General features: G+C 39.5%; 1 long non-coding RNA gene across 2 annotated transcripts in view; it reads right to left on the bottom strand.

Annotated features, from left to right (window-relative positions):
• LOC137846258 (uncharacterized) overlaps positions 1-6,590 on the bottom strand; it is a 98,819-nt gene extending 92,229 nt beyond the window's left edge. The window contains exons 1-3 of one of the 2 annotated variants that reach the window (XR_011090433.1): positions 6,282-6,590; positions 4,997-5,024; positions 3,051-3,161 (exon numbers count right to left, since the gene is read on the bottom strand). This is a non-coding gene — a long non-coding RNA (uncharacterized lncRNA). The remainder of the gene's footprint in view (positions 1-3,050; positions 3,162-4,996; positions 5,025-6,281) is intronic. The other variant, XR_011090434.1, reaches the window with a different exon arrangement.
• Positions 6,591-27,497: the final 20,907 nt, after the last annotated feature.

Genomic DNA, 27,497 nt, shown 5'->3' with positions numbered 1-27,497 from the left:
TTTCTAAATATAGTTGTTTAAATATTTAAAATAGAGAGTGAAATCTGGTCCTCTAAAGTCAACAGCAGAATTTCCACTGACTTCACATAGACCAGAACAGATCCTTAGATGAGTGAACTGAATATCAGTAAAGGTAGGATGACCTCTATTAGCTGACGATTTAGTACTTGTCTACTTAGCTTCTAACACAGGAAACATATAAGCTCCCTTCTCAAACTATAGATGATCTTAAAAACAGCTGATGGGGAAACTCAATAAAAATACAAACAACAAATGCAAAGAATAACTTTTGTGTCCAAAAGAAGTACTAGTCCATTTGACTGATGTTCTATCCCTCAATACCAAAAGACAAGACAACTCCTGAAGTAAAAGCCTATATCCAAGGAGTCTGGCCCTTAAGTTCACCAAATTATTTGTCATGAACCTCCATGTGGACCTTCAGACTGGCACAAACCTGCTGAAAAAGACAATTCTATACAAACACTTCTGACAGTTTTGGTAAAGAATTTGGATAACATAAGAATGTTTCAAACCACATCCTGCAGTAATGCAAGGCACGATGAATTTAACCTTTGCTAATAAGAACTGAAATTGCAGTATAGGCTAAATGGACCCTGATGTATGAACAGAGAAGCCAACTCAAAAAAAAAAAAAAAAAATCACTTTTTAATGTTGTTGTTGTTTTTTGTTTTCCTTGAGGTAAAAGGCTAATGCAGTTTGCTCTTTCCTGTCTGATATTATTTTTTGGTTCTCTATACAAAATTCTTCTTAGCTGTAAGGCAGCCCTTTTAATAGCATGTGTTTTCCCAGCCAGATGAGGAAGGTCTGTAAAGGAAAGTTGTGTCTAATAAATGTCAATTTTCCTTAACAGAGTCAGACATTGTTGATCTCTAACACGTAAGAGCAGATGATCCAACTGAGATTATCACAGGAAATCCAAGAGGAATTTAATCCAATCTTTCGAACTTTCAATGAGATTTCTTAACTGTGAAGTACACAAGGAAGCATGTTGACTATTGTCATATTTGGCTAGAGACCTCTTGTCTTACCAAAGTATTCTTTTCTCTAGACAATGATCTTTTCTCCCCAAAGAGATGTTGCTTTCCGATGGTGTTTGAAAGAAACAGCAAACACTGTTTTTTGAAGAAGAGTGATATAGTCTGTGTTTTAGAAAATCCTAACACATTAAAAAAATCTCCTTCCCAAAGGTAAAATATTTCTCAGAAGATGAACTTAGATTTATTAGCTTTGATTAGCTTTCACCTGGAAAAAATTATCCCAAAACTAATCACTGGAGTGCAGAAAGTCTCTACTGCTGACTAATGAGTCTCTACCCATTACCCACTTCATTAGTTAATTAAATGTTTCTCATTCCTTCAGAGTGGAACACTGATATTGGGCCTGAAATATAGAAGTACATTCATTTCAGAAGAAGCCTTATCTTCCTCAGCAATTCACTGCTCTGCAAGGGATTTCAGAAACAGCATTTCATATCCATAGAGTAACAGAATATCCTGAGTTGGAAGGGACCCATAAGGATTATCAAGTCCAACTCCTGGCTCCATGAAGGACAATCTAAAAATTAAACCCTAAGTCTGAGAATGTCTAATGCTTTGCCTAAATACTTCATGAACTCCAGTAACTCGGTGCCTTGACCACTGCCTTGGGGAGCCTGTCCCAGTGCCCGACCACCCTCTGGGTGCAGAACCTTTCCCTAACCCCCAGACTGACCCTCCCCTGTCCCAGCTCCATGCCGTTCCCTTGGGTCCTGTCGCTGTCCCCAGAGAGCAGAGCTCAGCGCCTGCCCCTCCGCTCCCCTCGTGAGGGAGCTGCAGGCCACCGTGAGGCCTCTCCTCAGCCTGCTGTGCTCGGGGCTGAACAAACCAAGGGACTTCAGCTGCACCTCATACTTCTTGCCCTCTAGATTCTTCACCACCTTTGTTGCCCTCCTTTGGGACACTCTCTAACAGTTTCATGTTATTTTTATATTGTGGTGCCCAAAACATACATCCAGAATTGCCCCATCCCAAGTGCTGAATCATTTTCACTACTTTCTCTATGGCAATTGTGATGTTCAAAATAAAAGCTTTCAATGTGATGTCTTGGAGGTTTGTTAGTCTCCTTTTTTGGGAAGTGGATTTTATTTTGATAGTTTGATCTCATTGCTGTGACTATTTAAACTCTGAATCAGTGTGGATTATGGTTTTACTGGTTTACTGGTCTGGAGTCTGGCTTTACTAAGTGGTATGGCCTTCCAGCCTCATTGTGAATAAAGGTACTGCTATTAGAGAAATTTTTAAATGCTTCAGCATTTCTCTACATGGTGGACAGAATGGTTTTGTAATGCAGACTTACCTTACCTAACCTCACTTGAGCACCAGTAGCTGTCTCTCTGTGACAGCAAGGAGCTTAGTAAAGAGAGAATTTGCCTGTCTTGGGTGGGTTTTGCAGCTTCTGTTGCCTTTCCTGCTGCCGTGACCAGACTCTTTCTCCCTTCTGGCACTTGTTTGCAACTTGAGACCAAGTCTGCTGCCTTGAAGTCAGTGGAATCAAAGCTTGCCCTTCAGCTCTTCCAGTGTATGCCATAGTAATACCAGTTAATGAAATACTTGCCTGACCCACATCAGTTCTGGTTAAGAGCAGAACACCCCAGAACACCCAGTCAGACTTGGGACTCCAGGAATTATGGATCAGAATATGTAGAGGCTGTGCAGAGCTTACACGGCAGGCTCATTTGCCTTTGAGTATACTGAGATTCAGGCATAACAAAATAATTGCCTTTATAAAAATGTTTAAGGCCTGTTTACCCTTATTTTGTACCTAGTGTATGCTAATTTGCCATTAACTGAGGAGTTCAAAATATGACATTCTTTCAAGACTACCCTTTTTTCTATGAGCACATCTACCTCCCCACCTGTCTTTTTAACAATTGGTCTTTCATTGGCATTGCTTCTAGACGAGGGAAATTTCATATTTCAGCACTGTGGGGTTTAAGAGAAATGTCAAAGTGCTTCTTAAATAGCCATGGTTAATGCATACTGCATACTCACATGCAAATGGTAGGCTAGGAACGGGGATATACCCAGAGAGTCACGGATCAGTCTTCACAGCCAGAAGAATCCTGAAGATGACCACGGAGTTGACAGACTCTGTAGAAACTCCTGTGGAGATCAGAAGAAGCTTCAAACTGAGTATTTCTTAAATCCCGCATGATTGATAGAAAAGCAACTGTTCAGGCATCTGGTAGCCTTTCTCTATATGCTTCCTAAAGAGTGTATACTGCATACTGCTTAAAGAGCACAAAGGCTTTTGGTATGTGGTTTATAGACAACACACAAGTTAGAATGTGGTATTAAGAAAAATGCTGTGTTTCTAATGTATGTAGACATTGTTGTAACTAATATTTAAATTATAACTGCCCCACACCCCCACCTTCCCAAAAGAGTCCAAAATACCTATTCTTGCCAGGGACAACAAAGTAAACCAAATTTGGAGTTTCTTGGTCAAGACAGTTTTGAGTCATGACATTTATTTAAACTAAACATTAGGAAATTATCCAAAAAGTGAGATCACCCCACTTTTAAAAATGTCTCTGTATCTCCCAAATGTTTTGCCTAGTATCAGGCAAGTTTTCATGAAAGAAAAAAAAAAAATGTAGTCCGACATGGAAGTTTGCCTGTGCAATTTCAGGTGGATTAATTTCAGCTGAAAAAGTCAGGGTAGGATTCAAAATCAGGAAGATCTTGCAGTAAACTAAACTGTGGAGGAAAGAAACATCTCTCCATCTTGTATTTTCTCTCAGCCAGAACTAACAATAACTTTGCCTCTGCTACTGAACGGCTGAGCCAAAAAAACAGAAAGACAAAAGCCAAAGACAAACCAAAAAGACAAGAAGCAGAGACAGAAAAAAGACAGTGAGAGAAAAAAAAAAAAATCTACCCCACATACAAACATTGCTCTGAAAGCTGAAAGATAAGAACAACTGCCTGTAAAAGTCAGTTTCGACATTAGGAGATGACAGAAGCAGCAGAGATGGCAAAGCACCTAACCTGACCTACTGTCAAGAAAAGCTAATGAAAACAAGATGGGAAAAACAAGGGAAGTTTGTCACTTTAAAAGAAAAAAGCCACTTTTAACACTGACAGTATACAAACCAATAAAATACTAAGATGTTGGATCAGGTCCATATCAAAGTAACTCAGCCTATAATTACATGAGAATCAAAAAATGTCAAAACACAATAATATTGTGGAGTACTTTGTCTTTTGTAGAGCAAGCCCATCCATACCACCAAATAAGGGAAAAAGTTAAATAAGAGTTCAGCATGATGATTAGAGGAAGGGAACCATAATGGATGGGGATGAGCAGAAGTTGGGTGAAGATGAGAAGAGGGGCAGAAATTAACAGCAGTGTATAGTGAGTGAAAAAGAAAAAAGAAAAGAAAAGAAAAGAAAAGAAAAGAAAAGAAAAGAAAAGAAAAGAAAAGAAAAGAAAAGAAAAGAAAAGAAAAGAAAAGAAAAGAAAAGAAAAGAAAAGAAAAGAAAAGAAAAGAAAAGAGAAGAGAAGAGAAGAGAAAAGAAAAGAAAAGAAAAGAAAAGAAAAGAAAAGAAAAGAAAAGAAAAGAAAAGAAAAGAAAAGAAAAGAAAAAAGAAAAGAAAAGAAAAGAAAAGAAAAGAAAAGAAAAGAAAAGAAAAGAAAAGAAAAGAAAAGAAAAGAAAAGAGAAAAGAAAAGAAAAGAAAAGAAAAGAAAAGAAAAGAAAAGAAAAGAAAAGAAAAGAAAAGAAAAGAAAAGAAAAGAAAAGAAAAGAAAAGAGAAGAAAAGAAAAGAAAAGAAAAGAAAAAAGAAAAAAAGGAGGCTATCCTGTGTTAGACAGATACTTGACAAAGTTCTGCAACAGACAGTCATGTCTTGCAGAAATTTCCATATCTAGGTTTCTGGAGGAGGATGATATCTTCCATCAGTCGAACTAATACCATTAGATAAAAACAAGCATACCTTCAGAAATATGGGTCAAACTTCAGGTCTGAAATGGAAAAAGGGTTTTTTAAATACTCTGAAGATTGTCTATTTGGCCAGCAATAGAAGATGGAGCAACAAACATATCACCTCTTCCCACAGAGCTAGTTTTGCCTGTATACTAAGCCCATCATTGTTACATCAATATTGTAATTAGGAATTCCCGGAAGAGAAGGTCAGATATAAATTGATCCAGCTACACTGAGTAAAATGAATTCATATCAGCTTTCATTAGTTGATAAATCACTTGAGAATCTGGCCAGCAGAATGCTGAATCGTAATTGCTTGACAGGGATTGCTCCCAAACATACTCATCATTTATCTGCTTTTGTTCCTACTGAAGTGAGTAGAAGCTTTAACCTTTCACTTTGGTGGAAGCATGATGAGGCCAGCCCCAGGTGCTCTGAAAATCTTAACTATTTCAACATAAAAGTAACCTGCCTTGTGGGTGTAATTCTCCCATAATTTAAAAATCAGACAATAGGGTCCGTGTCTGATTTATTTACTTTTTAATTATTATTAAGAATAAACCTTGCTTATTTTTAATATTTCTTCATCATAACTCAGACTGTATTTCAAATGAAATGACATGGAGAACAGGAAAGCTAAGCAGAATAAAGATATCACTAATTACCCAATGGCAAATGGGAGAACCTCCCATGTCTTCAGACTACACATCTATACAGAAGAGACAGCAACCTTCTGTCCCCCAGAAGCTAATCCTTTTTCTTCTTATAAACACCTCATTTAATCCAAGAGCATAAATAATTCTGGATTTCCTGCATTTTATCCTAGATCTATTACTGCAATCAATGGGAATTTTGAAAGTGCGAGGGGCTGGAGCCTTGGGCTATAAGATCTAAATCAAGTCTATGTTTTTTCTATGCCTGAAAAGTGCCCACAGTTTTATGGGTAACCTATAAAAACAATTGAAGTAATTGTGGTGGTCCTACATTGTTTAGATTGTTTGCTTTCTACTCCCCAACTTTGTAATATGAACAGAGCTATTACAATGATTTATTATAGTTGGGTTACAGTCTTGCTATAGAAATCTCTGTACAAGCAGAGAACCAAAATGTAGCCACAGATCCAAAAAGCTTGGGGATGAGACAAATTCCTTGTCTATCCCAAATTTTAAATGCATCCAAATTATTCTAGTGTCCATGTATCCATGTGCACCACTTATCTCCATCTTGAGGCCTCCTTAGTGCTTTAAATAGCTTGTCAGCCACAGATGAAAACCTCTACCTTATGTAAAACTTACATTCGAGAGCTTTCTGTCACCGATTTTTCTCTGCACTAAGGTCCCACTGGAGGGATGGGACCAAGCTGCTCCTGCCTTTTGCACAGATACTCAGAGCTGTGACCATGGAGCTGAAATGCCTTGGGACAGAGCTTCGACAGTCCCTTATTTAGTACATCAGCATGGGGGAGGGTTAGCTGAGATAACAAGGTAACCTGATTGCTGCTGCTGGCAGGAGGACAAATGTCAACATTGCCTCTCCATTTCACAGAAACATACCTGGCTTTATGAAGAATAGGTTAGCAAATATTTTAATACAAATAGTAACCTCAGCAGAGCTGCCAAAGCAGGCTCCAAAGAGACTGACTTGTTTACAGTCTGGACCAGTGCCTTAAAACCTGACGTGCTTATTCAACAGAAAATTAACCCCAAAACGGGTATCATCATTACTACAGGGAGAAGCTCCAGAAAGATAATATCCTGACTCTCTCCAGCTGAACTCAGGACATTGTCCGTGTTTTATCACATCAAGTGCCCTTGTAGTCATTCAGAATAAACAAGAAAATAAAGAAGTGAGGTATATCACATGTGATAGCTTGGGTCACTGGGACTGCATAGATATTTGGATGTGGCTCAACCCCCTGCCTTCACTTGAATTACTACTGGAATCTAACTTCTTTTATTGTTTTAAGAGACTAAATTGTTCTCTCTATGTACTTTGGTCATCCCAACTCAGATGTTATCTTTTCCTTTCCCACTCTAGTTTTTGGCTACAAAAAAATACATGAAGAAGAGTGCTGAGAAGAGCTTCTCTTTTTCTTTTCTGTTTTCTTTTTTTTTTTTTTTTTTTTTTTTTTTTTTCTCAGCTGCAGAGTGTGTATGCATGTGTCTATGGTACTGCTCTCCTCCAAGTGACTGTGACAAAGATTGTCATTTATGAAGACATTTACTTAAGAGGTTATCGGTGATACTCATGAAGATAAATGCTGCTATAAATTTGATCTTGAGAGCAACATTGGTAATACCAGATTGGTATAGGTAAAAAGCAATAGAATAAACTGTTTCCAAAGTCACTGTAAACATTCAGTGGCAGACGAAAACTTTCAAGGGAATGGTCACTGATCTGGAAAAGTCAGTGTCTACGGAGTGTAGAAGTGTAATAATCTTTAGCTATTGAATTTCTTGGAAGATGGAGGGAAAAGCTAGTCCTGGAATTATTATGCAAAGGCCTTCATAATAATTGTATTTTCCAATAAAAACGTTGGTCAGTTTTTGTTGCATAATTCAGTTGATTTTGAGTAATCCCATGGGAGAACAAGAGAGAGCTGATGTAGAGCAGGTAAGAGACAGGGCTTGCATATGTGACTTGCTGACAGAGGTCCACTGTAGGAGGCCATGCACATCTTCCATGGAGATCAGTGATGAGTACTAGAGTGGTGGCCTCTAGATTAAAATAAATAATAAATAAATAAATAAATAAATAAATAAATACATGTCCATTACACGGTATGTCAAAATTTGCTTCTTTGGGAGAACATGATCTTTGACCTCCATCTCAGATGGAAGTTAATTGACTAGATTTGTATTTCTTGCAAATATTCATGGGTCACAAAACTTACTAAACTCAGAAAAATTATATTTCTTCTTTCCCACATACCACTTCCATTGGGATCCCTAACTGAAGCCGTTCAGGACCTGACAATATCAAGAGACTGAAGTTGTGATCTAGAAGTAAAAGTGAATGTATGGAATTATTGCTTGAGGTGGTCGAAGGACATTTGTGATGGCAGAGGAAAAGTGGTGTATTTTATGACCAGCCTGAAGGCACATGACTCATTCAACTCTTCTGTCAATGGGCATGTACTCAGACAAACAGGCTTCCCATGGCCACACGGCAAAATTATATTTCTTTGAGGGATGGAGTCACAGTCTCTGTCAAAGTAGTGGTCTGTTATTAAGAATGCAAAAGTGAAGCAGTCTGTAGTTATCAGATCATAGGAAGGTTGGGGATTAAGCACATAATCCAACTAGATTTTGGCAAGACCTAAAAACACATACCCGCTTCCACTGAAAATATCTGACAGCATCTCCTCTATACTGAAAGCTTAATAGAATGTAATGAAAACTGAAAGATTTTCCACAGTACCCCTTAAAGCTTTTAAAAAGAGTTTTATCCCTTTTGTAGAATTCTATAATTGTTTAAAAACAAAAACAGACAAAAGATCATCATTTCCTCCTTGTCTGTATTTTCAGAGTACTATCTGCAGAAACTTATTAGAGCCAACCCTACTAAATTCTTTACAACTGTCACACAAGGGTGGTTCTTAAAGTGAAAAAGAGAAAAATGCTGGCACTTTATGTAATGCCTTTTTCATTTATACAATCTAAGAGGATATCGAGGAAGTTTAACTGTATACAAGTCTCCGGTGGCAAGAATCAAGCTGGAAAGATTTCTCTACAAGCTCAGCCTTGTTTATCTGCATGTCCTCTTGTACACCCTTGTTCTGTCTGTCTCTCTTTGCTTTGAAGGCAAAGGGAAACCACATTCCCTTGAAAAACAGCAGACTGAATACAGTATTTGTATGACAAAAAAATAAATTAAAAATTATACATTTTACAAGAGCTCTTTCTGGGTCTGTTCTGCTGGAAGCAACATGACCCAGTAAACACATTTGCCTACTAAAAAGTCTGGTCAGGTCCAAGTAGCACAGTAAAATGTTCCCTAGCTAATCCTTACTCTGTTCCCTATCTTTAAGTAGAACGAGTCCCTCTAGCCTTTCCTACCTAAACTCACAAGGGGGCTGAGTGTTCCCTCTCCTATCCCTTGCACCAAACATGATCTGGAACTCCATGCCTTTAAATGTCTAACCCATACCCCTCTTGCCATTCAATGCATTGATGACTCTGTGCCCTCGTATGCTATTTTCCCTCCTCATGTGTCTGGTACAAAATATTAAGCATCCTCGTGACCTTTAAACATCCTGCACAGCTCTCCATCTCCTCTATACATGATCCAGACTCATCTCCACCTCCTATTAGAAAATCCTGTGCATGCACCTGGCTTGATTACATCAGCATATATGCACACAGCTGAGCTAACACATTTCAATGAATCTACTGCAGAAGCAAACGGAAATGAATACCTCTCCTTCTGTCGGCAATCCAACAGTTGCTCTACTGTGGTGTCAACTTGGCACGCAATTAGATTTATCCATAAATCTATTTTCACTGTTACCTGAATCTCATTATGTGAGAGATAGAAAAGAACAATGCTGACAAGATTCTGATGGTGGCCTCTTAAGTATGAAACTATTTCAGCTCCTTGTGCTTGAAACATCAACTTGTATAGAAGCTGTTAAAACAAAAATTCTCCTTTTCTACTAGATGAAACAGTTATATATTCCAGGAATAATGTGTGAATAAAGCAAGTACTGCGTGAGAGATCAAGACAGATAACGATAAACTACTGAAGAATTTACCTTAAATGCAGACAACCCAGGAGTTGTATTTCTCCAGATCTCTGCTAGGCACATTGAGTTTTTCAATGGTGTTTTACTGTACACAGGTAGATGGTATCTATTTCTTTCACCTGGACAAGCATTCAGGAAACACAAGAAACTGATACAATAATTTTACAAATATGCACGTGCAGGAACACATTTGATCTGTAATCCTGGATTTGACTGTAGAACATACACAGTCCTTTTTCCTTTAGGGGTAGAGGGCTCCTGGGTGGGAGGAACACTGTATACTCCTCACTACTTCTGAACAAGCCAAATCAGTGAATAAAAGTGTGGGGTCATCACAGGCACCGGTTAGCTGAAGGAGAGCAGCAGTGTAGGAAAACAAGTGCTATTAGGAATGAAATGTCTGCTCCAGATTCTTGTTCTGAACTTGACACCAGAGTACCAGGAAAGTCTCTGTGGGAGAGTTTGGAAGACTTCAATTCATGTCTGGTGGAGCAAACAGCAGTTGTAAAATCTCAGGAGATGAGGGCCACCCAGAGTGTGTCAGTTTATCAACTGGACAGCTGTGGTGTGTCTACAAATGCCAAACCATAAGCATATTGGCAGGGGAAGCAGGAATTGTGGCCAGCACACAGAGAAGTGGCTCCTGAGTTTCTGAATTGCCTGCCTCTCAGAATACACTCATAATCCAGGCCAGGCTGCCAGCTCCAGCAAGACTACTGTACTGCAGGCCAGTGACATAAACACATCTCACACCTGGCTTCACAGCCTTTGGAAAGATTCCTGTAATATAGAGGATGGCAAATGGGGATATAGTAGCATTGTGATCATCTGCCTGCCTTGGGTAGGGTAGCGAGATAACTATACTGTAACTGGACAGACCTTTATACTCTTACTGCTCCTCAGCCATAGAAACAGTCCTCTGGGAGCTTTAAACAGGGTAAGCAGGGACCCTGAGGTGGCAAAGAAACTACTGAGGGACTTGAATAAATATTCTAGGATCATGGGAGCATGCGCATAACAGTAAAGCTACTTTTGCACACACACAGTGGTCTTACCACAAAACAGAGCTGTGTGTCTTAAATAAAAAAGTGTAAGTTGTTGCTGATGGCTGAATTTTCCACCCACAGGAAAAAACAAATGGAAACCAAACCACATGAATCGTGAGAGGAAGACAAAGAATCATGCCTCGAAGAACAACTTTGGCTACAGTGGCAAGATAACCAGCATCAACAACAAATGCCCAAAGGAGGCAGACAGGCAGTAGGTTAATTACCGATTGAAAAATTATCCAAAATATATGTGATATTTTATATTAGCCGTAGGTGTCCTTTAGATACTGTATAAGCTGTGATGTTTATTATTACTGGTGGCTATAGTAGTAGTAAGAACTGCATTAATATACCAATAGGCTTTGAGGAGATAAACTCTATTCCTAATGAATTTCTAATGGATTTCTTGTGAATACTAATGGTTCCACCTAATCTGTTCCTAGGATCTTAATTAGGGCTTATTGCATCTAGATTTTAAGTCTTGAACACTGGAATTTATGTGCAGAGGATTGTGTGGGCTTAACCAGTGAAGAGTTAGGCAAATGTAGAGGGGAGTAGGTGCTGCCAGTCCTGTGCCATCCTCAGGGCTGACCTAGTAGCTGTTTCCTTTTGGTTTCCTGTACTTTCATTGGAGAGGGATACACAGAAGTAGTCTGGGAAATGCCTGTCATTCTGTGGTTAAGGGAGAGAGGAAAGTGTCTTTAGAGACTAAGAAAAAATCCAGCCTGTCTCTTCAGGGACTCACCTTTCCTGTTAGTGGAAAACTGTCTCTATATTCCTTGCTAGCAATATGGACATTTATCCTCTACAAATACAGGTAAACCATCTCAGGCCTTACATCAAGCAGGAACCAGGTATTCCTGGCAGCATTCTGATGGAAATATCAGCTAGTGTTGGTAGTAATTACCCAAATGTCCCAAACTCAGGGTTATGGCAATTATCAAGTCTGTGATGTGCAGAACAACACAGACCAGTTCCATAAAAGCCTAGGAACAGAACAGATTGTGTTGGAAGGGATCTGTAAAGATCACCTAGTTCCACCCCCCTGGACAGGCAATGACACAACCTAATTTAAACATTTTTCTTAGACATAAGACTAATTGTCATATGGCCCACAACTCTGTAGTTGTATAGGCATCCTGGAATCACAAATTTGAGAGGTGGGGTTTGGGGCCCATTAGGGAGGAAATGGTGTTTTGGGATAGCAGGGAACATCAAGGTTTATGCTAGTGAGAGAATGGGGAAACCCCCACTGCAGTTTGGCTTTTCTGTACTGTCATGCTGTCGTGGTTCCGCTTGAGTGGACAGCTGAGCTCCACCACAGCCGCTCTCTCACTCCCCCTCCTCAAAGAGGAATGGGGAGAAAATATGTGAAAAGGGCTCAAAGGTTGAGACAAGGATGAGAAAATCACTCAGTAATTATTGTAACGGGCAAAACAGACTCAGCATAAGGAGATAGTAAGATTTATTGCCTATTACTAACAAGCGAGAGAAGTGAGAAACAAAGGAAAAAAAAAAAACAAAAGCACCTTCCCCCCCATCCACCCTCTTCCACCTCCTCCTCTCAAGCGGCGCAGGGGAACGGGGGAATGGGGGTTATGGTCAGTCTACAGCGCTTCTTCTCTGCTGCTCCTTCTCGGTCACTCTCGTCCCCTGTGCTGTGGGGTCCCACCCACGGGATACAGTCCTTGATGAACTGATCTGGCATGGGCTTCCCACAGGCAGCAGCTCTTCCAGAGCTGCTCCAGATATGGGTCCGTACCACGGGGTCCATCCCTCAGGAGAAAACTGCTCCAACCTGGCTCCCCCAAGGGCAGCAGCTCCTGCCAGGTCACCTGCTCCTGCGTGGTCTCCTCCACGGGCTGCAGTGTGGAACCCTGCTCCACCATGGTACTCCATGGGCTGCAGGGGGACATCCTGCTTCACCATGGTCCTCACCACAGGCCGCAGGGGACTTCTGCTCCAGCGCCTGGAGTACCTCTTCCCCTCCTTCTACACTGACCTTAATGCCTGCAAGGCTGTTCCTCACTCCCTTCACTCTCCCAGCTGCTGTGTGGCGCAGCGTTTTTTCCCTGTCTTAAATATGCTCTCACAGAGGCGCAAAACAACATTGTTTATTGGCTCAGCTCTGGAAAACAATGGGGCCCTTCCCAAACATGGGGCAGCTTCTAGATCTTTCTCACAGAAACCACCCCTATGGCCCCCTGCTACCAAAACTTTGCCACGTAAACCCACTACACATGCCTGTGAGTTTTTGTGTATTCCTTACGAATAGGCACTGAGCCTGTTCAGAAATAACTCTGCTGACCCAGTTAGCTCCTACAGGTAGCTGGGAGAGGGAGGGCACACAGGGTTGAGCAGGCACCACTTGCAATCTCATCCATAGTTGTTGTCACTATGTAAGGACTTTCCATCAGAGCATTCTGTAGTTTACTGGTGTCATCCCAGCCACTGAGTTAAATGGTTGTAAGGAAGATGTGGGTCATCTAAATAACATGGTGCTGCTACTCATCTGGTGACTCCTTTTCAGCTTCCAAAATGGAGGTAGTGGGACCATCTATCATAGTTTGACTCTGCTCTTCTTACTGCCTGCATCTTTTGTGATACTCACAGGATGAAAAACAGGAAGGAAACAAAACCAACCAACCAACCAAACAACAACAACAACAACAAAACACCAACTTTACTTGTTTGACTGTTTACCCATAAATATCGCACCTATTAAAATCTTTCGGCTACTGAGGTCAGAGTTTACATGAAAAATACAAACAGAAGGAACTTCTCATTGGAAATTTTTACAGCAATATTCAAGCATAACCTTGCAATGAAATCTTTCTTACAGTTTACAGCTACAACTTTTATGAGGATAGGAGAAGAGGGAAAGGTTTGACGACAAGTCATTAACAAGATGCTGCCACAAAGAAGATGACAGCTATGAATCTAGCATGTCTTACTAAAGAAAGGGAAGTATTAATGCCATTGTGAAAGGCTTTGGCAAAGCTCCGTTATGAACACAATACAATTCTGACCACCCATCTGCAACAAAGGCATATTCAAAATGAAGCAGGTACAGAGAACAGTCTCCCAGATCAGAGCCTGCCTCACAGGAGAGGACCTGAAACAGCAGCATGTTCAACCTAGCAAAACAAAGGCTCTCAGATGATCCAATGATTCTCTAAGTTCATCGGACGTAAGAGAAGCTGCAGAACTAGATACAGAGAAGAAATTCAAAAACCTAAACACAGTAACTGTGTCAATGATTTTTGATTGGCTAGGACTAAATTTAGGCTGGAATTAGGTTTCAAACTTTTGGAAGAATGAATGGAGCTTTGGTGTTCATCTCCCTGTGTTCTCTACTCTCTGCCCCTTGTGGCCTCTTTTAGCTGATATTGCTGTTTCTACTTCAGCAAATCTGATTCAAAAGCACTAACTGGTGCTTTTATCTGACTGAATGGTACCCCCAGCTTGCATTGTTCCCAGGAAGTTATGCTCCATCAGTAGTAGCCTTCCTCTTGTGCACTAGGAAGGAGCAGTTGTTTTGGCCCTGCACTATCCCATAATCTATAGTAGAGTCAAGTGGATCACATCTCATCCCATATTGCAACGTAGTATTTAGGCTGACAAAGAAAAGCAATCCTTTTTTTTTTTTTTTTTTTTTTTTTCCAGATATGGCCAAAAAGCAACCCTTAACAGCAGAACCACTTCAGTTTTCCCTTAAAAAGGCTTAAACAGAATCATATTTTTAAATAAAGATGTGAACTTACAGAATAATCAAAGATTACAGAATGATCTAAGATGGAAGGGACCTCTGGAAGTCCTCTGGTCCAACCCCCTTGCTCAAGCAGGGCCACCTACAACTGGTTGTCCAGGACTATGTCCAGATGGCTTTTGAAGATCTCCAATGAGGGAGACTCTGCAACTTCTCTCAGCAGCCAGAGCCAGTGCTCCATCTCCTGCACAGTAAAGGAGAGCTTCCTGATATTCAGATGGAGCCACTTGTTTGTGCCCATTGCCACTTGTGCTGGCACTGAGCACCACTGAAAAAGAGCCTAGCTCTGTATTCTTTGCACCCACCCTTCAAGTATTTATAGACATTGGTAAGGTTGCCCCTGAGCCTCCTCTTCTCCAGGCTGAACAGTCCCAACTCTCTCAGCCTCTCCTCAGAGAAGAGGTGCTCCAGTCCTTTGACCATCTTGGTGGCCCTCTGTTGGACTGTCTCTTCAGTGTGTCTGGGTCTCTTTTGTACTGGGGGTGTGTGTGTGCGCAGGAACAGAACTGGGCACAGTATTCTAAGTGTGGCCTCACCAATCCTGAGAAGAGCAGAAGGATCACATCTCTTGACTTGCTGGCAATTCAACTAAGAATGGTGTTAGCCTTCTTAGTAGCAAGGGCATATTTCTGACTCAACTTGGTGTATACCAGGACTCCTAGGTCCTTTTCATGCTGGGTGACCTCCAGCATGTGCTGGTGCCTAGGGTTGTTCCTTCTGGTGCTAAGGGTTGTTCCTCTCCAGGCACAGGACTCTGTGCATTTCCTTGTTAAACTTCATGAGATTCTGGTTAGCCCACCTCTCCAGCTTGCCAAGGTCCCACTGGATGGCTGCACAGCCTGCTGGTGAATCAGTCACTCCCCCAGTTTTGTGTCATCCGTGAATTTACTGAGGGAGTGCACTCTACCCCTTCATCCAGATCATCAACGAAGACGTTAAACAGGACTGGACCCAAATTTGGCATAAGAACTGAAGGTTGCCAGGATGCTTTAAGATTGTCCACCATCCAATACAAAATCTGTTTCCTTCTTACTGCCCCGTACCAAGTATTTAAATATCATTCATCCATTCTGTACACTGCTTTCATCCCTACCACACATTATAAAATGTAATACTAAAGATAAGAAACCATCAACAGCAGCTTCATTGCCTTCAATGTATCTACTTTCTACTCCCTTAAGAACCAACACCAACATCTGGATTAATTTTTAGTTATTTGCAGTAGCAAATCCTTATCATTCGACTGACTTCTGGCATAAACTCACATAAACAGAGACTAACATAAGGATATTGAAATGCATTTTATTTATCTGCATGGGAACTGTCATATTTAAATATTTCTCCAGTACAGTCATAAATCACTCATAACTGAATGTCTGAGTCTAGCTTTCTCTTTGAACTTTATCTTGCCTTTATGGAAATGTATTGTCTATAATTTTTATTTATTTATTTATTTATTTATTTATTAAGTTTAGTTGCTTACTTGCAGTTTTGTCTACTGTCTGCATTACAGATGTCTGGGACTATTCCTGGTACCAAGTTCAATGAAGTCTGTAGTAGTTTTTATTCACTTCTTTTGAATTAAACCTTTTGAATTAAACCTTCCAAAAGAAACTAGCCTGAAGCATGAAGTGTAGATCAGAAGTTCAGCTTGTGTACAGGCTCTATTTTGAAGGCTTCATTTAGACCACACGCTACCTAGGGAGCAAAGAATGATGCTGAAACCAAGGAAAAATTCTGCCAAATATACCAGATTGTATGCAACGCACCATAATTCTTTTTTTTTACTCTGGATTACGAACTTCCAAAGGAAAAAAAAAAAAGAGTTCTTCAGTGTTTTGAATTAATTAGTAGTAAGAAATAAATAATCAAGCTTACTTTTAATATTTAAAGAAAGGCAACGTTTCTGTCCTGGATTCAGGTTTTAACTGATTTCAACGCAAAAAGGCACAGGGAAAGCCATGTAGAATTGCAAGTACAGTGTCAGAAGGCTTGTGTGTTTTAGTCTTAATAGAAGCTCATATATACATAACATATGCAAATGTTCACCTCAGGAGTTTTGAGTGCCAAGAGTTGACTTAAACACTAATGAAACCTGTTGTGAGAGGTCCGTTTTTTTTTGTTTTTTTTTTTTTTTGACATATCCTTTGTTTTTCTTTAGTCCTTTAATGTAACCGTCTGTGTTCCAACAGGATTTTAATGCACAAGGCCCAGTTCCAGTAAACATGGTTAAGAATGCAAAGACAGATGCTCTGATTTTACTGGGACTATCTGCATCTTCTAAATAAGTAAGAAAAGGTTGGTTTCTCCCAGCTGGATGAGAATCATGATGTGGTAGAGGGTTAATCAGGTAGCATAACACAGAAGACTTGACCAGTGAAGATCAGCTTTTAACTGTCTTTCCAAAAACAGAATTACCTCTCATTTAAGATTTGGTCCTACCCATTCATTATATTTCCCATGAATCAACAAACACGAGGTTTTTCTGTTACTGTAAAAAGGGACCCAGCTTCTCAATAGAAGGGTATAAAATGCCATGGTTTAGTTCTTACTGACAACATGCAAACATAATAATCTACTTCAATAGGAATATACTCTGCCTGTATTATACCACTGACAGTTTGGACTCATGGGAATGGTGTTCTAATGAAAAGAAAGTGAAACTCTAAGCTTTGCCTTGTCCCATCACAGCAGTGCAGGGAGCAGCTTTCAGACACTGGGGAACCTCACATTTGAAAATGTCAAGTCATAACCAGTTCTGCCCCAAAGCAGGGATTAGTGGCCACAGAACTTTCAAAAATGCCTTTTCTTTTTTCCATCTGTAGAGATGAATTGTAATGGTAAACTCATGAAAATCTTTAGAACATGTTCCACAGGTATGGTGAAATGCCAGGCTGAGGGAATTGGGGTTGTTCAGCCTGGAGAAGGGAAGGCTCTGGGGAGAATGGGCTGCTCATTGCAGCCATCCAGTACCTAGAGGGGGCCTACAAGAAAGCATGAGAGGAACTCTTTGTTAGGGAGTCTAGTGATAGGACAAAGAGTAATGTCTTTAGACTTAAAAAAAAAAAAAAAAAAAAGAAAGAAAGAAAGAAAAAAAAGGTAGATTTAGATTAGATATAAAGAAGAAATTATTTACTCAGAGGATGATGAGGCACTGGAACAGGTTGCCCAGAAGCACTGTAGATGCTCATCCCTGGAAGTGTTTAAAGCCAGGTTGGATAGGGCCTTGGGCAACCTGGTTTAGAGGAAGGTGTCCACTGCCCATGGCAGAAAGTTTGGAACTAGATGATCCTTAAGTTTCTTCCAACCCAAACCTGTCTATGATTCTACTAGGTTGATGATTTCTCTAGAGTCTACTGGGTCTTGGAAAAGTGAGTGCAGGAATTCAAGGATTTCACTCATGATGCTGTGGTACTACTCAAAAAAAAAATCAGCAAAAGAAGGTAAATGGTGACCTAGTGCCATTAATTGTAAATTGCAAAGGTCTAGAAAGCCAGCCAGTTACATGGGAGAGTTCTCCTGTAATCTGTATACTCAATGTCTTCTCCTATGAAATTTCTACTATTTCTATAGGAAGGTTACATTTTCACTTTCTCTTCTGCTGTCCATAATCAAATATTCTAGTGCCAGACATCATTGCTGGCTACAAAAGGATCATAAGAGCATTCAGAGTTCATAACATGAATGGATACTATCACTAACAAACAAAAAGATGAATGAGGAATAAACTAATATACATATATGTTGATATATATACATCAATAACACTGGAGAAATCAAATTCTCAATACCCACTATCACTCTAAACCTTATATTGCCATAGCTTCTAAAAGGACTATAACATGAATCCTTAGTGTTTTCCAGAGACAGCCTGCCCAGAGTGAAGCCTGCTGGGGAATATTGTATAAGCTCTGATAACTTACTGAGGTAAGTGCCTGACATAACAGAGGTGGGACTGATCCCCCAGAGAGGGGCTCTAGAAAACATGCTGAAAAATCTGGCAGAAGGAACCCTTCAACCAGGCAAGCCTAGGGAACTGTCAGAATGCATGTGAAATTATTGCTAATGCACAGATTAATAAAAAAAAGGCCAGGTTACATGGACTAATGGTTTCTAACTGAAAGGAATACAATTCTACACCTTCTGATGCCATGCTACCCACTCGAGGCACTTTGAGGGCCAGTAGGGTTCTTTTCTGACATATTTGAAGCACATCCAGCCATTGTCACTTTAAATACCTCTCTGTAATGTGTGCAGCCTTAAAGTCATCATGTAGGAAACAGCTGCTGTATGAAAAGGGAATGATCTTCCACTAGGAAAAAAAAAAAAAAAAAAAAAAAGTGCTGTTATTGAAAATAGTCATTCACCACTCAGCATGCTAAAACATTAAATACAGGAAATTGCTTCTCCCAAATCCAGTATTGCTAGACATATCGACATGTCTTTACTGGACTCCATCTTTGTTGCTCTCATTTCAGTTTAAAAATTAACTTGGATCTCCTGTGGAGGAAGTAAGCAGCCCCATATGCCTCTTTTGGGAATATCTCTGAGCATTCTTAACACTGATACTGAAAGCAAGACTGATACCACTGTGGTCTGTGATAAAGAAAATATGAAGGTCAGAATAGCTTTGTGAAGGAGCAGGTCATTCCAGTGGTGGCAAACAGATCACAGATGGAAGAGCAGAGCCCAGGACAACCTTCATGTACTCATATCTGTGTGGGTCATCAGAAAAAACTGCACACTGAAAGGGAAAACCTAGCAGTTTTCCTGAGTCATCTCAAAGGAATGTTGATCCTACAGTACTACAAGTATCCTATCCTGATAGAGTTGCTTTATCCAGTCCTTTTCTGTAAAGAACAGTTACCTCAAAATGGTTATTGTAAACTGCCACAAGAGTAAGCCAAAAGCTGTGAGAAGTGTCAAAAACATTTTTTCTTGAAGAGGCACTAAAATATGAGTAAGGAATCCTTACAGTTTTCTTTTCATTCTTTTCTTTTGGGCATGCTATTTATGTCTTTTCCCTGGCAATACACTATTCTATCTCTAAGCCAAGAAATAAATAAATACTTACACACATATGTATCAGGGTCACTGAATGTTGAGGAGGGGAAGAAAAACTTATGAGATCAGGTCTTCAAATTAGAACTGGATCTCCTTCTAAAAGATACCATGGCAATCAAAAGGAAGAAATATGTTAAAGGAATTCCTAGGGAATACTTTATGGCTTGTGTTATACAAGAAAGGCTTGAAATAAAGGGGGAAAGATAGGAATCCAGTATAATTCAGTTTAAAGAGAGGCAAAATCAGTTGCCTCTCTGACAAAGACCCCATCTGTATGGGAGTTAAAGCATATACTAAGCTTTGAATTCAGCTGGAGATGAGGGCTGGTATTGGAATCAGGATGCTGCCTCTGGTGTATGGCAGCTGCTCCAGATTCCCAGATCCCCCTGAAGTCACAGTCCTGGGAGACATGCAGCCATGCTTCCCACAGTGGGAAGATCATGTCATACTAGATTGCAGTAGCTCCTTTTCTGGGCTCAACAGTTTTGAGGTGGCTTTGCTATAAGGGAAAACAAAATATTGCCTCCTAGGTTAACTGGGTCTGTACAGTGCCACAAATGTCTGAACAGGCTCAGGGAAGTTTTGCCTAGCCCAGAGAAGAGTATGATGAAGTATGAAGAGTAGATGCCTAGTGGACAGATAATCCCAGGGAAAGTGCACAGTAGCAATCCCCCAGGTTGCCTCCGAGGTCCTTTCAAGTTCAGCATTTTGCAAAAGTTGTTCCAAAAAGCATTGGCCCCCCAAAATTGCAGTGCACTTGGAGCAGCAGAATTGTGTCATATCCTATGTATAGGAGGTCTCAGTAGGAGCAGTTTCTTTTCTGGGATACTGCAAAAGGAGAACTTTCCACAAATAAAGATAATAAGCTTGTATTAAGGGAAAAAAAAAAAAAAAGCTAACAAGCAAAGCGAAACAAAACAACCCAAAGCCACAATGAACTTCCATATTCTCTTCAAATATCTGCTATAGGAAATCAGATTAAATGGACAGCAGCTGTTCTGTTCTGCCCTTCTGGCATTAAAATCTTGTAATTTCTAATTATTTTTTTTGCCTTTTCAACATGAAATGTGTAGAGGTGCTCAAAGCTCAGAAACATATTTTATGAAGAGTCAAAAAAAAAATGTTTCCATTTCTTTACATATAATATAGTAACTGATCTCAGTCTTTCTTGCATTTGATCATTATCATTTGTAAGTCAAGAGCCAAGACTGTAGTAGGAGAAATAGAATTCACTTTAATCTATACTGGAAGAATGGATATTTGTTCTAGCAGACAAGCTGGCAGGAACTCGGACGAGCAATATATGAGACAAATCTAAGAAAATGGTTATTTATTCCCATTCAACTGCAGTACAAATTTCCTGATGAAGCTGAAGTTTTTGAATGCTTGACCAGATCTCTGTGAACTTTCTTACCAAGCTTGAAGTTATCATGAATTACTGTTGTACTCATTAGTGGAAGTTCTTAGAGACATTAAGTCACCTACTGGCTGACCTTCTGGAGTAGCAGATTTACATTACCTAAAACTCAAAAAATAACACCATCAGCAGCTAAACACAGAAGATTACTATATAAAGTCTGCTGAGTCAAACCAAAGAATTTCATGTATCAAACTCTGAAAGCAGCAATGGCATATTCACGCCTGCTCAAAACAAAACAAAACAAAACAACAACAACAACAACAACAACAACAACAACAACAAACACACCATCAACAAAAGCATTATTGATTAAATTTTGCTAAACTGGATTATATTTTCATAAATTTATACCAGATAAAAGGTTACCATGATCCTAGATGGCATGATACAACTTCAATCACATTTCAATCACATTTCAATCACATTTTAAACAACAGTTCGACATTGGGTGTGTACAGATGGCTGAACAGAGTACACACGATCAGTCACTTCTCTTCCAGATCCTCAAAGTTTAGGCAGTAGTTGCAGAAGGTCAGATCTGCCCCATGTTTCCACCTTCTCATTGCAAGTTCTAAGTGTACCAAAGAAAACAGCACTGCTCTTCATTAAGGCATCTCAGCAGAGCCTTTCAATACATAATTACAAAGATTTCCTAGTGACTTTCCTTTCCTCTTCTTTTTCTCAGAATGCCTGATGTAACTTAGTCTTTAACTTACCCATGGTAAAATAAACTAGATTCTCTTTCCCTGCTGTTGGCTTTTGTAATTCTGCAGTTTTAATCTCTTATAGTTCTCTGACATTCCAGCTATCAGGTGAATTTCTCTAGACATGCACAGCCATAGCTTCAGTATAGTTTGTTCTTCATTTGTGTTGGACACGAAATTTTACAGTTTGGTGTTAAGCATTATGGAGAGGCTGGAAGGGAAGGTTGTTCTCTTTGTGCTTGGCCCTGAGGCTTGGCAGCAGCACTGCAAAATGACTTTATCCCCAAACCAGATGTTCAAGTTGTTTTAATAATATCTTATGTTTCCTTCACAAAGTAAAACAAAAACTCACTGTATCAGAATGTTCCAGTGTAATAACAAAGTGATTTTTGCTGTCTGCATTTTGCCCACCAGATGGTAGCACTGAAATGAAATCAAAGTTTTCTTATCAAAACATTTATCAATCTCTCATAGATTGGACATGATTCCTCCTTTGTAATTTTTGTAGGATCTAACTCCAGGCAACTTCCTAGGTCACCTGTGTCCTACCAGCTATTGTACATCTGACAGCAAACATAATACAAATATAAGTAAACTGATTCTAAGATGAGCCTCTCCTTTCAAGGTTAGGTATCAGATAGTTGACTTGAAACATATATCCTCCTTTTTACTTTCTCTTGCATCTTTGTTTCCCAGTATTATAAAAGAGGAATGGTACTCATATAATGTGATAACCACTGCTAACTTTAGCAGGCTTTAAATAAAACTGAAACAGTGTTTATTTTTGAATGAAAACTCTTCTCCGTTCAGAAAAGGCTAACGACAACTAGGCAACTACTAAAAATTCACACACACAATTACTGGTGTGTTGCCTTATGCAGTAGTAGTTATTTTTTGTGTTTTATTCCTTGAATAACATTACTATCCTGATTTACATTTGTGGTGGAAAAGATTTAAAGGAGAATATTGCAGGAATAGCATGATGAGTAGTTTTTCTTAGGTTATCACAGATATCAGGCACCATGGGACACCAGAACTCTTCAAGTATGTCTGTGAACACAACTTCTTTTTTTTTCAAAGAGCTTTTAAACACATTTAGTGAGTTCCAATTCTTTCTTTTTTGAATGCTGCATTATTGTTTCATCATTCAGAGTTTCCTACAGAGAAAGACTTTATAGAAAACATAGCATTTTTTTCATTTGACTTGATTAAAAGCTAGTGACTGTCTACTCCAGACTAAAGCAGTGTACACATGCTCACATTTGATGAAGAACCGAAGTGCATGTATTTTCAGTGTGATTTGAACCAGGACCCTTCTGTCTTGAGAGGTAAGTGTTATTTTCTAGGGCTCTTGCAATACAAAATTGGCTAGTACATCATTGTTTGCATATCTTTAATTCACTATCTAATACCATAAAGTTTCAGTCCACAGGAAGGATTGCTATCTCACATTGCACTGAGAACATAAAGGTCTCGTAGAATACCCAAGCTAAATTTGACCACTATCAACTGTTGCAAGAACAAGACTTCATGAGCTATAGCTTTACCAAAGTAACTGGTTTGCTGTATTTTTATAACTGTGTATTTTCACTGACACATGGTGGTGGTATGTCATTGAGGAGAACACTCAGACTGTATTTAATTTAAACCTCAGTATTTTATCTCCTTTGCTTGAACCTATCTAGAATTTAAATTATTGAAACTTAAACACCAAGGGACACTGGAAGTCAGGAGCTTTCTGACAGTATCAACGTGAGTCCCTGAGGAAGGAGCTGTAACGTAGACGTCACAAAACAGAGCAAAAAGTTTAGCAAATACTAAACTGGTTGAAGAGACTATGAATAATTGGGAAGTGTCTTGGTACCATTTCAGGTAGCTGTTGGATATATGCCAAGTTTTAGAAGTGAAATGAATCTAGAATGGAGCAGGTTTAAAATATTTTGAACCTTTGCCATTAACCTGGAACTTGGGCAGTATTACTCAATTTTCCATGCCTTCTTTCTGAACCTGGCTTCACAGCAAGAAAATTTGAGGTGGTTTTCTATAAACCTGGGTGGCTTCATGTTTTTATACAGAAACCATCTGAAGTGTTGTTTTCACTAGGTTTTGACCCCAAACCAGGCAAAACTTGGTCATTTCAACTGAATTTCCTTTTGAGGCTTTGGACTTATTCCAACCCTAAACTCACAGTCCAGCTGTAAAAGATTCATATATGCCTTCTTTGTGAACCTGCTGAGTTTATTCATCTCGTGATCAGAATGAAGATGTGAAGGGAAAGCATGCAGCAGAAATAAATGGCCCAAGACTGTAGACCTTCCATGAATATAGCTTCCCTTAATTTCATTCAGAGAGCCATGCATGGAGCATGCCTAAATCATTTTACGCCTTTGGCAGGAAGGATGGTGTCACTGGAGGACTCAGAGTTCAATTCCTGTCTCTGATGCAGACTTCCTCTGTAGTTTTGGACAATTTGGACAAGTCAGCTGGGGTACAAATCCAGGTTATATGGAAATGAAACTTTTACTGACACAAGGACAGGATTTCATCATAATGTGCTTGCATTGCAGCTCTTGATCTTCCACCTGAATCCATTTTACTTTTTTTTTTTTTTTTTTTTTTTTTGTCATAGCCATTTGGACTGTAAACTGTTTGAGTCAGTCTCTGTACAGTATCTAGGACTGGCAGGAGCTGATCTCAGGTGGGGCCTCTAGGTGTTCCTGTCATGCAGACGACAGACAGTAATAAATGAGAAGCATGTGCACTTGACCTGAATGGAAACAGATGGAGAACACAAGTCCAGAGGATTTTGACAAAAATCACAGCACATTGCTCCATTGTTAAACACTCTGACATTCTACAAAAGTTCAGGATCTTCCTGTAGGTTCTGCTTGCTTACAAAGAACAACACTTCTGGCCCAATAAGATACTGTCTTCATTGATGTGCTATTTGCATTAACAAACTTTTTTTTTTTTTTAATTAAACGTTTTATTTCATCTGACTAGTTGTTTCTAGATACAAAAGAACCAATGATATGAGCCAATAAAATTAAATAAATTGTAAATGCATTAAGTTTATAAAGCATCTTCCATCTTCAACATGTCATGGGCATTGACTAATGCTAACAGTAGGTGAAAAGAAACCTGAAAACTGTGTAATTTCAGGTTTAGTTGTACCTAATCTCCAGGTCTCCATGATATCTTTTGCCAATTTGCAAGTTAAGCTTTTGCATGTTTCATCGTAGAACTAAGTCATTTCTAAACTGAGTGTCCTGCATATAGCACCAGAATTCACCACATGCATTTTCATGAACATAGCAACTAGAGAAGACACTAAGCAAGAAACACCACCCACTTTCATTCACAATATTATGCCTTATTGCCTATGAGTGTGAACATGGACATAACTCCATGTGTTGTATCATCTGTTCAAACGCAGCACTAATACTCTTGAGTATGGAAGTCAATTGTTTCAATGCATCCAGACACAGCTCCATCTTCTACTCAGTCACCTCTGCCCCTCACCTCAAGATTTCTACTGGCACATCTAATTCCACAACTCACCATTCTTCCATTGCCTAGAGGTGCTTCTGCTGCTTGGTGTATCTTGCCTCTTGTACTCAGACTTGGGGCTGCTCTTCCAGTAGCTTTAAACTTTTTTACCTTTTCCTATCTAAAGGAAGCCAACCTTGCTCTAACCTTGCTCTAAGGTAAGAAGTGAGTGCATCCTCTCATTTAAAGAAATGCACTCTTTGGCTGCGTCCATGCTATAAACTAAATGTGCTAAGAAATGTTCCCTGGCCCAAAGGACATCTGGCAGAGAGCAAGCTGCCTCAATGCCATTCATATCCCTCACCCGCCTCAAACTGCCTACTTGGAACTACCTTTGGCATGAACTAATTCCCGAACCATCCTTGGGAATGGTCAAGGACAGTGCTATCTGACCTGGGTCAGAATATTGTCAGCATCCATGCCAACAATTTAATAGAGAAAAGTGTTCTTCAGTTCTCAGGAACATTCCCTGGCATTTCTGAATTTTCTAGAGTCAGTGTAGGCTTGATTCCTGTCCACAGTAAAACCACCACGTATGGCTATCGAACCAACCAAGCCAGAGGTAGTATCAGCAGCAATGACAGGGATAGAAAGATCCCACTGTCCTCAGTGGAATGTAAACAATTGCAAAGACAAAGAAAAAAGGGGAAAAAAAGATAATGGCTTTTTTACATGCCTACATCAGCCTGCCTTTTACCCCAAAACATTCCTCCTTACAATTCCTTGTTATATTTCTCTGAGCTTCATACTTTTTTCATCCCCATGTGTTTTCTGTATTCCCTGCCACTTCCTTTGCGATCTTTTTTCTTCCCTTCACACCTACTCAAAGCTATTATTTCTGAATCAACTTTGACACACATTTCTCAAATCATTACTTTTCTTTCCTATGTTATGTTTCTCTACTTTAAATGCTCTTCTCCTACATATTTTCCCCCTCCTTCCTCACAACTACAAAAAGCTCTTGTTCTTTTACTCCTTTGAGATTGTCTTCTTCCTTTAGCCTTTAATCTTGATCATACATTGTTTAAAATCTAGAATCACTCTTGGACTTCTTCCTAGTTTCACAGCTACTTGTTGCCATCTCTTGACATACTTTTCCTGCACTCATTCTATAAAATCTAGAATGCTGCAAAAGTCTTTCCTGTTTCAAAACCAGAGCTCCGCGCCATTGTCTGTTGTGTTTGTGCCCCTTGACTCTTCTCCCAGACCTGACACTAGCCATCCTCAAATGGTGGTGAACACACAAGTTGTTCACAGCTAAGGGAAGCCAAAGAATTCTTCCATCAGTGTCAGTAGATTTTACTTTGGTGGGACCATGACAATGGTGCTGTGCAGTAGTTATTTGCCAATCAGCAGTTTAGAAAGCCTGGCAAACTTTGAGATTTGTAGTGATGTGGTGAGAGGCTGGCTTGGCACATTCATGCTCTGACACCTGTCACTCAAGAAGCTCCAGCAGCAATTAGTTTGTCCTTCTCTGGGGGGTCTGCATCAAATGTTTCTGTCAGCATGACCTTGCTATTCAATTCTATTGCTATTAAAGTTTCAGGAACTGGTCAAGAGCATCCTTATAGAGGTTATGAACAAAATAGAGGTTCACTAGCAATCCCAGAAGGTCCCACAGTAATGGGGCACAGTTATAAGCTCAAACAGGACTAACTGGTGACATGCAATGGCATGTACAGGAAAACCGGATAATATGGCGATACTGCCTAACATTAAAATGTATGATGCTGGGAAAAATGGAAAAAGTTTTACAAAAGATATTGATATTGCTATTACATATATGGCTTGAAGTATGGTTTTATAAGATTTTAAATGCATCTTGTATTTTTAAGCCTATCATTTTCAGTGAACATCACTAAGGTTATTCAGAAGAAAGCATATTTGCTATCCTACAATCTTCAAAGCCTTCTCTTGTGGAAAAGTTACATGGTTACAAGCCTTTTTGTTGTTGTTGTTACTCTCTAACATTTCCATAGTTGAGAATGTTTTGGAAGGTCACAAATGAAAAAGAGTAAAAAATGAAAATTTTGGGAGTGAGTAATCCTACGCATTAGTCTTTACATTATATTCAGTGGCAGGAGAAAGCAGGAAGAGAAAAGAAAAGGGGAACAGAAGACCAAAATATTTGCTTCCAATAAAAAAAAAAATAAAACTTTTCCTGAAAGTTCTGGTTTTGGAAAAAAGCCATTTTATATTGAAGTGTTTTGCT

This window comes from Anas acuta, chromosome 1, assembly GCF_963932015.1.
Source record: "Anas acuta chromosome 1, bAnaAcu1.1, whole genome shotgun sequence".
NCBI lineage: Eukaryota > Metazoa > Chordata > Aves > Anseriformes > Anatidae > Anas > Anas acuta.
The sequence above is the reverse complement of the archived record's forward strand: the minus strand, read 5'-3'. Positions and strand labels throughout refer to the sequence as shown.